This window comes from Myotis nattereri (genome assembly GCF_964212035.1).
Source record: "Myotis nattereri genome assembly, chromosome: 16".
In the NCBI taxonomy this organism is placed as follows: Eukaryota; Metazoa; Chordata; class Mammalia; order Chiroptera; family Vespertilionidae; genus Myotis; species Myotis nattereri.
In genome coordinates, this window is record NC_138091.1 from 49,760,067 (window position 1) to 49,773,154 (window position 13,088).

Genomic DNA, 13,088 nt, shown 5'->3' on the forward strand with positions numbered 1-13,088 from the left:
TCATATTAACACACATATAGTTACCACATTCTTTTTAACAGTTGCTTATTTTAATTTGTAAAAATGTAGCCATTTAGTCAATCCTCAATTAGACTTTCACATAGTTTCAGGTTTTTTTTAACAGCTATAAACAAACTTGCAAGGAATACCTTGAATATACATCTTTGCACATTTGCCCTATTATGTCTTTAGAATGACTTCCTAGAAGTGGAAGTGCTAGGTCAAAGGGCATGCATGGATATATGGCCAAATTGCCCTCCAGAGAGCTAATAACACATTCTTATTTCCACCAATAATGCTTGGAAGTGTCCATTCTGTTCTTTTAAACATCATGGTGAATATTGCCAAATACAGTAAATTGTTCTCCAGAAAGGTTATGCCTACTTTCCTTCATCCTAGGTAGAATAATTTTAAGAAATCTCTACCACCCTGGCCGGGTGACTTAGTTGATTGGAGCATCATCCCACACACCAAAAGGTTGTGGGTTTGATCCCACGTCAGGGCACATATGGAAGGCTAGCAATGGATGTTCTCTCTCACATTGAGGTTTCTCTCTCTCTCTCTCTCTCTCTCTCTCTCTCTCTCTCTCTCTCTCTCCCCTACTCTCCCCTTCCCTTCCCTTCCCTTCCCTTCCCTTCCCTTCCCTTCCCTTCCCTTCCCTTCCCTTCCCTTCTCTCTAAAATCTATAAGCATACCTTCAGGTGAGGATTGAAAATAATAATAATAAAAAAATAAAAACATATCCTCAGGTGAGGACTCTACCAAGTCAATAAGAGGTATTAATATTTTACTCTCATTTGCATTTCTTAGTAATAAAGAAGTTGAATTTCCCCCCTTTTTTTGACATTTGTGTTTCATATATTTGACATTTTTTTCCTCAGAGAATGTATCTTTAAAATTTTAAATTGGGGATCAAATCATTTTATTTTATTTTATTTTTTTTTTTTTTTTTTTTAATTAAATCTTTATTGTTCAGATTATTACATTTGTTCCTCTTTTTTCCCCCCCATAACTCCCCTCCTCCCAGTTCCCGCCCCACCCTCCGCCCTCACTCCCCACCCACTGTCCTCATCCATAGGTGCACGATTTTTGTCCAGTCTCTTCCCGCATCTCCCACACCCCTTTCCCCCCCAAGAATAGTCAGTCCATTCCCTTTCTATGTCCCTGATTCTATTATAATCAACAGTTCATTCTGTTCATCGGATTATTTATTCACTTGATTCTTAGATTCACTTGTTGATAGATGCATATTTGTTGTTCATAATTTGTATCTTTACCTTTTTCTTCCTCTTCCTCTTCTTAAAGGATACCTTTCAGCATTTCATATAATCCTGGTTTGGTGGTGATGAACTCCTTTAGCTTTTCCTTATCTGTGAAGCTCTTTATCTGACCTTCAATTCTGAATGATAGCGTTGCTGGATAAAGTAATCTTGGTTGTAGGTTCTTGGTGTTCATCACTTTGAATATTTCTTGCCACTCCCTTCTGGCCTGCAAAGTTTCTGTTGAGAAATCAGCTGACAGTCGTATGGGTATTCCCTTGTAGGTAACTGAGTTTCTTTCTCTTGCTGTTTTTAAGATTCTCTCTTTGTCTTTTGCTCTTGGCATTTTAATTATGATGTGTCTTGGTGTGGTCCTCTTTGGATTCCTTTTGTTTGGGGTTCTCCGCGCTTCTTGGACCTGTAAGTCCATTTCTTTCACCAGGTGAGGGAAGTTTTCTGTCATTATTTCTTCAAATAGGTTTTCAATATCTTGCTCTCTCTCATCTTCTGGCACCCCTATAATTCTGATGTTGGTACGCTTGAAGCTGTCCCAGAGGCTCCTTACACTATCCTCGCATTTTTGGATTCTTTTTTCATTTTGCTTTTCCGGTTGGGTGTTTTTTGCTTCCTCGCATTTCAAATCATTGACTTGATTCTTGCGCTCCTCTGTTCTGCTGCCGGGAGTCTGTATAATATTCTTTATTTCAGTCAGTGTATGCTTAATTTCTAGTTGGTTCCCCAATATAACATCGAGGGTCTCATTAGTTTTCTTGTAGATCTCATTAAGTTTATCGGCGGCTTCTAAACAGTTCTTGAGAGACCTTAAAAGTGTGGTTCTGAACTCTAGATCTTCCATTGACAATTTTGTCCTGTTTCTTTGTCTCTGCATTTTGTTATGCTTCCTTGGTGCACCCCCTAGTGGCCTTTGTGTGCAGTCTTGTAGCTAATTCCAGGGAGGGTTTGACCTCCAGGCCAAGTGGCTATGAGAATCAGCTGTGTCAGCAGTGAGAGAACTTCTGTCCTCTAGGGAGGTGCTAATCTAGCCTTTGCCTGAGGCTATCCGGCAAATGCCTCGGTGCAGGGCTTGGGCGGGGCTGGTCGCACAGGATCAACAGGGTGGGCCGGAGAGAGCAGTTATGGCGGCTCTCAGTCCTGTCCCCAGGGGCTCTGCCTCTCTGAGTCCCAGCAATGGCTGCAAAGCTCGGAGGGAAAGCTGCACTCGCTCTGACCAAAGCCAGGCAGACCCGCTTCTCCCGTTTGAGTCTGGGTCCCTAAAGACTCGCCCGGATCTGGAGCTCAGAGTCTGCGACTCCCTCCCGATTGAAAACGCCAACCGCGCCCTCCGCCGCCAGCCCGCTCCGCGCGCGCACTCCGCACCTCAGAATTTGACTTCAGCACTGCGCCTCCTCTGAGTGTCCGTATGCGTTTCTCTTTCCTCCTAGTTGTAGGACTTCCACTCAGCCAGCGTTCCAGTGGTTCTGGGTGATGTCCCTCTGTCTTTTAGTTTCACTTTTGAAGTAGTTGTTCAAAGCAGCAAACTCCGGCGTTAACCTATGCCGCCATCTTGGTTCTCCTCAACAATCATCAAATCATTTTAAAAGTTAAGTCAGAACATTCCAAAATTGCAAAGTTTAAGCAATCATGGGTTGAAAAATGGGTTCTATGCATTTAAACAATTTGATTTCCTGGTGAGTTCTGATTTTCATTATAACCAAAATGTCTTATGTAAACATCACATACTTTATAAACTCATTTTGTTACGCTGTCTATAGCTATCGAGACCCATATGCAAATACTAAGAAAAATGTAATGATCTGATAAACATTCCAGTGTGGGAAATGACTTACTTCTGGACAGTCTGCATTTTTCAGTTATCTCCACAGGCAAAAGCAGTTTTTCCTTAGTTTCATAAATAATTCTTACCTAGCACATGGTCATGGTATGTGCATTGTTGCAGAATAATTACCCCCCCCCCCTTTTCTTTTAGCTTCATGTGGAATGTCTAATCATAAGGGGTTTACTTTAGTTTATTCGATTTGTTAGAAGAATTAAGGCTAGGCTCAACTTCGATGATCTCACCAGTTAAGTCAGTCTCACTTACCATATGCTTAGCCTGGCCTTCCGTAGTGAAGGCGCCTACTTATGCCTCCTGATGTAAGAATCTTGAGCTATGAAAGACATTTTCTAGTCCAACCATATCTTTTAAGAAATGAGAAAACTGACGCCTTGGAGGTAAATGCTCTGCCCAAGGTAGAACTTATGTCTCTTGATCCTCTGTCTCAGAATTCTTTTCTCTAAAACCACACACAAACACGAGTTATCCACATTTGCAAAACATTTTTTTCTTCTTCATAATCTTTAGTATATTTCACATTTTTTGGTTTTGTTTGCTTTTGTGGGGAGCAGCTTAGCAAGGGGGCTGATGGTAAAATCAGTGGGGGTTCTTTTTCTGCGCCCAAGAAATGGTGATATATGAATCATGGCGGTGGGGTTTCTTACCAGTTCTCTGCCAAAGGGTATTTTGCAAATGCTTTCGTTGTAATTCCCATGGCCTACACACGATAGCCGAAGGTTTAAACCACTGTAATTGTTGTTTGCTTTTTCCCAACAATCTCTGAAAACCCCTGCTGGGTAGCTAACATTTATTCTGGTACATTTTTGCCTCTTCACCCCTTTGAGTACTGTGTTTCTATATAATAGGTGCACGCCTCGCCGGCATGGCTCAGTGGTTGAGGGTCGACCTATGAACCAGAAGGTCATGGTACGATTCCCGGTCAGGGTACATGTCAAGGTTGGGGGCTCGATCCCCAGTGGGGGACGTGCAGAAGGCAGCCAGTCAGTGATTCTCTCTCATCATTGATGTTTCTATCGCTTCCTCTCCCTTCCTCTCTGAAATCAACAAAAATAAGTTTTTTGAAAATAGGTGCTCAATAAATGTCTGTCAATGAAAGTATTTTTTATGAGTAGGGAATCTCTCTTATTCCCCCCCACCTTTCATGAAAGGTTTGAGGCAACTAAATTATAATGTGCTTCCTTGTTTGCCTTCATATTCTCATTATATCTTTGCTTGATTATTTGGAGAAGGCAAGAGTAGCAGAAACCGCAACTTACGAGGGCTGAAGAAGTGTGCGCCCTTTAAACAGACTTAAAGGTTGCAGGATCCTTGGCTAACTAACTTTCCCTTTAAAAATATACAGAACTAAAATGATTTGTCCAAAGAACCTAATGGGATAGGGTCGAAGTGAATCTCTCCATCCTGTGCTGGTCTCTGGGGCTGGTTTGCAAGTTGCCTCTGAAGGGTTGTCAGAGGTCATCTGGAAGTTTCTAATAGCTGGCTGCACCATGACAAAACAAGGGACTTCCCAGGGATAACCCCCAAGGAAGACGATCCTCCACTTCCTCCTTGACCACTGCCACTGCCGCCCCCAAAGCCCTGCGTTTTGTTGGCCACTCTGTCTCCTTTGGTCTCTTTTCCTGAGCTGCTCCGTACAGCTTGGTATGCAGCCCTTGAAACCCCTTCTTTCTACAGGAGGTTCAGGTTGTAACCCACACATGGGAAGTCTATCACAGATCCTCGTAACTTAGTCAACTCTGTGCCGAGTTGAAGCATTAAATGGGCATTTGCTGAAACCCTCGACATCTGTTTTATTTTCTATCCTATGCATCCCTCCTTAAGTTGGGTTAGGATCAGCCCTTCTTTTTAAAAGACTATTATCTGTAGATCTAGATGCTGATCACAACCCACACCCCCACACATAATGCTATCATCATCATCATCATCATTATCATCATCATCATCACCATCACCATCGTCATTACTTATTTTATGAGTCACTTTCCATGTATTATGCTTTTGAACTTCACATGAATCCCATGGGGACAGATGCAGTTATCATTAAGTTACAGATGAAGAAACTGAGTCTCAGGTGAGGGAACTAACTTGCCTGTGGCCAGGTAACCGCGGCAGAGGCAGGGTACAAAGCCAGGCGAATCTGACCACGGGGCCCACGCTCATAGCCGGGGCTTGGGGTTCTGCAAACTACCACCCGTGGGCCAAATCCAGCCCCACCTGTTTTAAAAATATCAAAAGAATAATATTTCGCCCTAACTGGTTTGGCTCAGTGGATAGAGTGTCGGTCTGCGGACTCAAGGGTCCCAGGTTCGATTCCGGTCATGGGCATGTACCTTGGTTGTGGGCACATCCCCAGAAGGGAGTGTGCAGGAGGCAGCTGATCGATGTTTCTCTCTCATCGATGTTTCTGACTCTCTCTATCCCTCTCCCTTCCTCTCTGTAAAAAGTCAATAAAATATATTTTTAAAAAAATTATTTAAAAAAAGAATAATATTTCATGACACATGGAAATTCTATAAAATTCAAAGTCAGTGTCTACAAATAAAGTTTTATTGGAACACAGCTATGCCCATCCATGCATTTGTATGTTGTTCGTGGCTGCCTTTCGCCCACCCTTGTAGTGTTGAGTCGTTGTGTTGGAGACTGTTTGTCCCACAAAACCAAAATATTTATTGTCTGGCCCTTTTCAAAAATAAAGTTTGATGGCCTTGTCCTTTATGACTGTACTTAGTCAGCGTCTGGAGTCTTTTCATGATGGGGCCTCCATATTACATTCCTCTTTGGCTTTAATTGGAAGTTGTTAACCTGGATTATTACTCGCTAGCTGCTCAGCCTGCGACCTTGGGGACCCACCCATAGGAAATGTCTGAGAGATGCTTCTGCTTAGGATTTGTGCAGGCTGTTGGTCATTTTCACTGAGCTGAGTGACTGGTCTCCTGTAGCCCATCCTGGGGTCCTTTCCCCTCAGCTGCATGCTTCCTGCTTGCTTTCTATATGTTTATATATATATATATATATATATATATATATTTTTTTTCTTCTGTCTCCCTCCCATGGAGAAACTGTTCATTCATTCTTTTCTTTGTCCCTTCATTCTCCCCTTCTGGAGCCCATATTTTGTTTAAAAAGCAAATAAACTAAAAGCAACTCTCCTATGACCCCCGTTGTTTGGTTTTGTTGATGACGATCATGATCCAGATCAGAGGTTCCATCCCTTCTTTTGTGTGGTGTCAAGATGGAAACCTCCCTCCATGGTAAGACGGCCTCCAACTCACCCAGACAGGTTTCCGTCTCCTGCAAAGGTTAGAGCTATTTTCTCACATTACAGCTCCTCCCCCCTACACACACACACACACACACACACACACACACACACATACACACACACACAGAGCCTGGGTGGACCATATTTTTTGGGGGGATGAGTATCCTTTTGCTTACAGAGTCCCTTCATTGTGGGTATTGTGTGCATTTTGGAAGGAAGGTTCTGGTAAAGGTTGTGGAGATGAAGGGAGGAAGGGTGTGTGTGGGAGCTACGTGAAGACAGGGGAGCTTCAGTGGGATGAGCCTGGATGTGTTCACTGTATCCAGAATGAGCTCAGTTGGAATCACATACAAGGAAGTGCTCATTGGAACCATCCCCAATAGCAACACCATTCCGGATTCTTTTTGTATTCCCGACACTGTGCTTAGAGATGCACGGGAATGACCTCCTTCTTCCCTCTCTAGGGCTTGGCGAGAGCTAGAGGTCATGTCGCATTTTGTAGATGAGCAACCTGAGGCCAGAGAGGTTAAGGAACTTGCTTTGATGTCCAGGCTGATAGTGGCAGAGCGGAGGCTTTAATCAAGGTCTGTCTGACCCAGAACCCGAACTCCTGCTGCTCCACCTGATAGACTGATCATTCCACAATAGACTGATGAGCCTGTTCCCCCAAAGGCACGGTTGAAGATACAACACATGAATGGATCCCATGGGAATCTGGGCATCCCAGGGACAGGGATGCTAATTGAGAGGGGCTGACCTGTGTCCCTGTTCCCTTTGACATGTTCCTTTAAGTCTCTGTTGATCATAGAAAACTGAGTCTGACTCCCTCTGACTGTTAAGGTTGAATTTCAAGCATAAATTGCCCACTGGATGAAGGAAACTGGTTACAATTGGTTTATAGATAGGTACTGCTCTGTACACACTGGACCACAGGACATTCATGTTAAATATCAGCAATGAATATTGATTCCACTCGCTGTCTTACAGGCTGTAACTAAGGAGCATATAAAAAACTTAGTGTTTCCCTACGCATCCAAGTTTAATGGTTTTTTAAAAAATCTTTATTGTTGAAATTATTACAGATGTGCCTCTTTTTTCCCCCAATTGCCCCGCCTGATTCCTGCCCCGCCCCAGGCCTTTGCCACCCTATTGTCTGTGCCCATAGGTAATGCTTATATGCATATAAATCTTTGTTTAATCTCTTCCCACCCCCACCCCCCTTCTCTCTGAGAATTGTAAGTCTGTTCCATTTCCGTGCTTCTGATTCTATTTTATTCACCAGTTTATCCTGTTCATTATATTTCTTATTCATTTATTTTGATTTTTAGATTCAATTGTTGAAAGGCATGTATTTGTTGCCATTTTGTTCTTCATATTTTTTATCCTTTTTCTTTTTCTTCTTCTTCCTCTTCTTAAAGAATACCTTTCAACATATCATATAATACTGGTTAGGTGGTGATGAACTCCTTTAGCTTTTTTTTTTTTATCTGTGAACCTCTTTATCAGACCTTCAATTCTAAATGATAGCTTTGCTGGGTAGAGTAATCTTGGTTGTTGGTCCTTGCTGTTCATCACTTTGAATATTTCTTGTCACTCCCTTCTGGCCTGCATAGTTTCTGTTGAGAAATCAGCTGACAGTCGTACGGGCATTCCCTGGTAGGTAACTAACTGCTTTTCTCTTGCTGCTTTTAAGATTCTCTCTTTGTCTTTAGCCCTTGGAATTTTAATTATGATGTGTCTTGGTGTGGGCCTCTTTGGGTTCCTCTTGTTTGGGGCTCCCTGTGCTTCCTGGATTTGTAAGTCTATTTCTTTCACCAGGTAGGGAAGTTTTCTGTCATTATTTCTTCAAATAGGTTTTCAATATCTTACTCTCTCTCTTCTTCTGGCACCCCCATACTGTGAATGTTGGTACTCTTGAACTTGTCCTAGGGACTCCTGACACTATCTTCATAATTTTGGATTCTTTTTTCTTTTTGCTCTTCTGGTTGGGTATTTTATGATTCCTGAAATTTCAAATCGTTGATTTGATTCTCAGAATCCTCTACTGTTGAATCCCTGTATATTATTCTTTATTTCAGTCAGTGTATGCTTAGTTTCTGACTCGTCCTTTTCCATTTTTTTGGAAGTTTCTAGAAGTTTCTTGAGTAACCTTATAATTGTGGTTTTGAACTCTATATCCAGTAGTTTTCTTTCTTTCATTTCTTTCACTTGTGACATGTTTATTTGTCTCCGCATTTTGGCTGCTTCCCTGTGTTTGTTTCTGTGTATTGGGTAGAGCTGCTATGTCTCCTTGAGTTGGTAGAGTGGCCTTGTGTAGTATGTGTTCCATAGGGCTCAATGGCTCAGCCTCCCCAGTCACCTGAAACTGGGAGCTCTAAGTGTACCCCTTTATGGGCTGTGAGCACAGTCTTGTTGTAGTTGAGACTTGATTGCTGTTGGTGTCACTGGGAGGAATTGACCTCCAGGCCAATTGGCTGTAAGGACCAGTTGTGACTGCAGTGGGAGAGCTGCTGTGCAGGAGACACCCCTGTGGAGCAGGACTTGCTTCAGTGGGGCTTTGGTGCTCACTGAGTCTGCCCCTTGAGTGTGTTGCTTATGTATGCATAAGTGTTGTAATCTGGTATGGTCTGACATTGACCACTGGGTACCCTGGCTCTTGAGTCTCCAGGGAGGTGCAAAGTCAGCCACTGCCTGGGGCCACCCAGCAGGAGCTACAGAGAGATCTGCAGATTTCTCTCTCAGGTATGGAAGTGCCCAGGTGAGGCCTAGCTATGAAGCAAAGCAGGCTGGTGCTGGTGCTGGGCCTTGGGTCTTTTATTGATAGGTTTGGAGCTCCCTGACCCAGCTGAAATTTGTTTGAGATATTTTAGTCTGAGCAAGGACAGGCCATTCATATGCAAAAGCTGCTGCAAGCAGCTTGGGTGGAGTTGTAAATTGGATGAGGTGGGGTCTTAGAGGATCACCAGGGTGGAGCAAACAGAAATGGCTGCCAGTCAGCCCTGCCACCAGGTAGGTCCCAGAATAGGAACAGTGATTCCTGTGAGCACCTCTGTCTGGGAGAAATCCGCCCCAAGTTCCTGCCCTGATGCCAGACAATCCAGTTCCTCCTCATATGTGTCCGTGTTCCCCAGGGCATCGCCCTGGTGCTGGAGCTCAGAGGAAGCAGGACCTTGTAAGTTCAGTTCATGGTGCCGGCCTGTTAAGAGGAACAGCTGGGTCTCCAGTAGCCTCTGTGTCACTGAGCCCCAGTCTGCACTGGTTTTTACAGCCCGTAGTTCTTACTGCCTATAGGGATTTCTTTTCCCAGCTCTGGGACTCTGGCCTGGGGGTCTGGTGTGGGGCTGGGACCCCTTGCTCCTCCGGGCAGCCTCCGCAGAGACGACCTCCATCCCCTTTTTGTGCCAGACCAGCCCATTCCGTGCCTCTGCACCTCCTACCAGTCTCAGTGTGCTTTCTTCTTTACTTGTCTAGTTGTAGGACCTCCATTCAGCCAGCTTTTCAGTGGTTGTGGATGATGATTGTTCTGTATTTTAGTTATCATTTTGATGTGGTTGTGGGAGGTGGCAAGTATAGGCGTTTACTATGCCACTATCTTCAAATCTCTCTAAATTTAATTGTTTTAAAGCAATAGTAAGAACGTGGTCAATGTGGCACCACACCTAACCAGAGGAACACTGACTTCAGCCCTTTTTGGCCTAGAGATTTCTCTTCTTCCTGGTTATTTCTCTGTAATTGTAACAAGTGCAGTTTCCTTGAAATTGTGAATGAACCTATGTCTCCTCTGTTTTGCTCGTGTGCTGGATGGAATAGAAGGAACAAGAATTACCTTTGTTGTGGTAGAGGAGGGTTTGGGGGTGGATTTTCTTTTAAAGGAATGGATTCTCTCGCGGCTGTCTCACCAACCAAAGCAGAACAGCCATACTTGTCATTGAGTTGTTTCCCATGATCCAGATGGAAGCCATGGGAACGAATGGTGGGGATGTTGAGTGACTACGTACTGATTCCCTTTCTCTCTTCTCCCTCCTCCAATCCCACATGGGAAGGATGGGTTAGAAAGAAGGGCAAGGCTAGAATCGGAAGAACTAGTGGGAATAGAAGGGTAAGGAGTGTAGGAATCATTTTGCATTGAATGGTCAGAAACAGCCTATATTTGAAAACTATAAGGATATTCTTCCCACTTACTCCTTCCTGCACCCTAAAATCCTTGGCCATTTGAAAAAAAATAATCCCAGAGACTCTGAATATACCTAAAGTGAGAGCTGAGATAAGGGATTTGTTCAGATCTATTCAACAGATTAATTTCCAATCTATATTTAAGACATTGTGAAAAGGGGAACTAGACAGATAAATGCATTCCACTCTCCTCTACTATGTAACTAGTTATGAGCCTTGAAAAATCTACATTACCCCTAACTTTATTTTATTTTTATTTTTTTAAAATATATTTTATTGATTCTTCACAGAGAGGAAAGGAGAGGGATAGAGAGTTAGAAACATCGATGAGAGAGAAACATCAATCAGCTGCCTCCTGCACACTCCCTACTGGGTATGTGCCCGCAACGAAGGTACATGTTCTTGACCGGAATCGAACCTGGGACCCTTGAGTCTGCAGGCCGACATGCTATCCACTGAGCCAAACGGGCTAGGGCACCACTAACTTTGGCTTCCTCACCTGCTAATGGAGAGACTGTCCCTTATTTACTAAATTGTTATGAAACCTGAGTAGGTCACATATGTAATATGCTTTAGCCAGTGCTTGGCATTCATTTATTCAATAATTATTTATTGATTGCACCTTGTTTGAAGCATTGTGCTATAGTAAGCTCACTATAAACATAGATTTGCTTCATTCTTCTTTTTCTATAGTCCTTGAGGAGCTTATAGTTTAGTAGGAGGTAAAAAAAAAAGCATAGAAATGTGCAGAATACAAGCTAGAATTCCTGGCTATGCCTAGAGGAGGTGCTATGAGTTGGGAAGTCCTATGAATGAGGGGGAGATCAGGAAAGTTTTTACAATGAGCATGGAAAGTATCAACATGACATTTAGAATTGATGAGGAAATTGTGTCCCAGATCCAACGTATGGTGTCTAAGGGCACCGATAGAATATTAATATAGGCAGAGTAATTCTTTAGAAGATAACAGAGGGAAGATGCCCTAGCAAATTATCTGGAGCTTAAACCACCTTCCTTGTGTTTTTTAAGAACTTCCTTTTTCATACCAAGCTCTATACCGTTGTTATTGCTTCTAATCAAAATAGGTCAATGCATGGAATATATCATGTCATGTACTTTTAGGTGTTTTTGGATTGTGGAAACTCCAGGAAATCTAGTGGTTAATAGTTAAACAAGAATATCATCATATCAACTGGGTTTATAGGCACGCTGTAATTATGTAAGCAAGCTGTTGGTTCAGTAATCAATGCCCAGCTAAGTCGGGGAACATTTCCCAGAGCTTGGCCGCAGCTGTAATTTTCATGTCTCCTAACCTGCCAACCTGCCTTTTCCATTTCTTCATGCTTTTCCCCCTTTTCTAGAATTATCTGAAGTCAGTTAAGAAGGAAGAGAACTGTTTAATGGACTTCTGAGTTCTCATTGTACTGTAGAGCTCCAGATGGCTCTTTGTTTTAGCAAACTTACTTTCTCAGGCGTGATATTGGATACTGGCAAAGGAGTTTATACGTGTGTGTGTGTGTGTGTGTGTGTGTGTGTGTGTATTTTTTCAGAAAAAATTCATCGAAGAGATAAATATATTTAATCCAATGGATAGATTGAACTAATTTTTCTTTCATTGTCTTAGTTTCTAATGTACAGTGATCTCAGCTCTGGAGCTAACAGTAGGTTGTTTCTCGGGGAAGCTTTTACTTAGTCACGTCTCTGCTTGGCGACTTTATTGACTCAGGGTCAGCAGAGTGGGTAAGGCAGGTGGGCTGAATCACCCAGGCAGAGTCTGGCAAGTCACAGGGCAGCTTTTGCCTCACCTTGCTGTCCAGGTCAAGAGAGCACATGACCCAGCCAGGTGGAGAGGGCCTGCCAGCTATACCATTTCATTCGAGTGGCTGGCCAAGTCTTCTCGCTTGAGACTTTGTTCCTGAATGAGCTTCTATTTTTATAGGCTAAGTAGGGGAGGGGGAGGGGGAGATACAGATTTAATACTGGAATTGATTTAAAAATGAGATTGAGAAATTTTGATTCATTAGGGTTAGAAAGACTTTTTCCAAATTTCTTTTTTTTTTTTTTTTCGGGTGTGACCTATCTAAGAACAAGAGAGTCAGTGGATGGAGTGGATGGGTGGGTGGGTGGGTGGGGGTTGCAGAGGACCATGTATTTCTTGGTTGAATTGAACAAACATTGTTAACAAAATTAAACACATAATCTGCACCTAACACTGTGCTAGGTGGATGCAAAGATGAATAGACTTCTGTCTCTGCCCTCAAGAAGCGCACAGTCTGGTAGGAGGTGTTGGTTTGCTAGGGCTGCCGTGACAAACCACCACAGAGCGGGTGGCTTACACCACAGAAGCGTATTGTCTCACAGTTCCGGAGACTAGATGTCTGAGATCCATATGGTATGGCGGTTTGGTTCCTTCTGAGGGCTGTGAGGGAAAATCTGCTCCATGATTTTGGTGGTTGGCTGACAATCTTCAGCATGCCTTACCTTGAGGACATACCGTCGATTTCTCTGCCTTCATGTTCCTGTGACATTCTCCCAGCAT

General features: G+C 43.1%; 1 protein-coding gene across 2 annotated transcripts in view; it reads left to right on the top strand.

Annotated features, from left to right (window-relative positions):
* MAP2K6 (mitogen-activated protein kinase kinase 6) overlaps positions 1 to 13,088 on the top strand; it is a 130,257-nt gene that overhangs the window by 36,996 nt on the left and 80,173 nt on the right. The window lies entirely within an intron of this gene.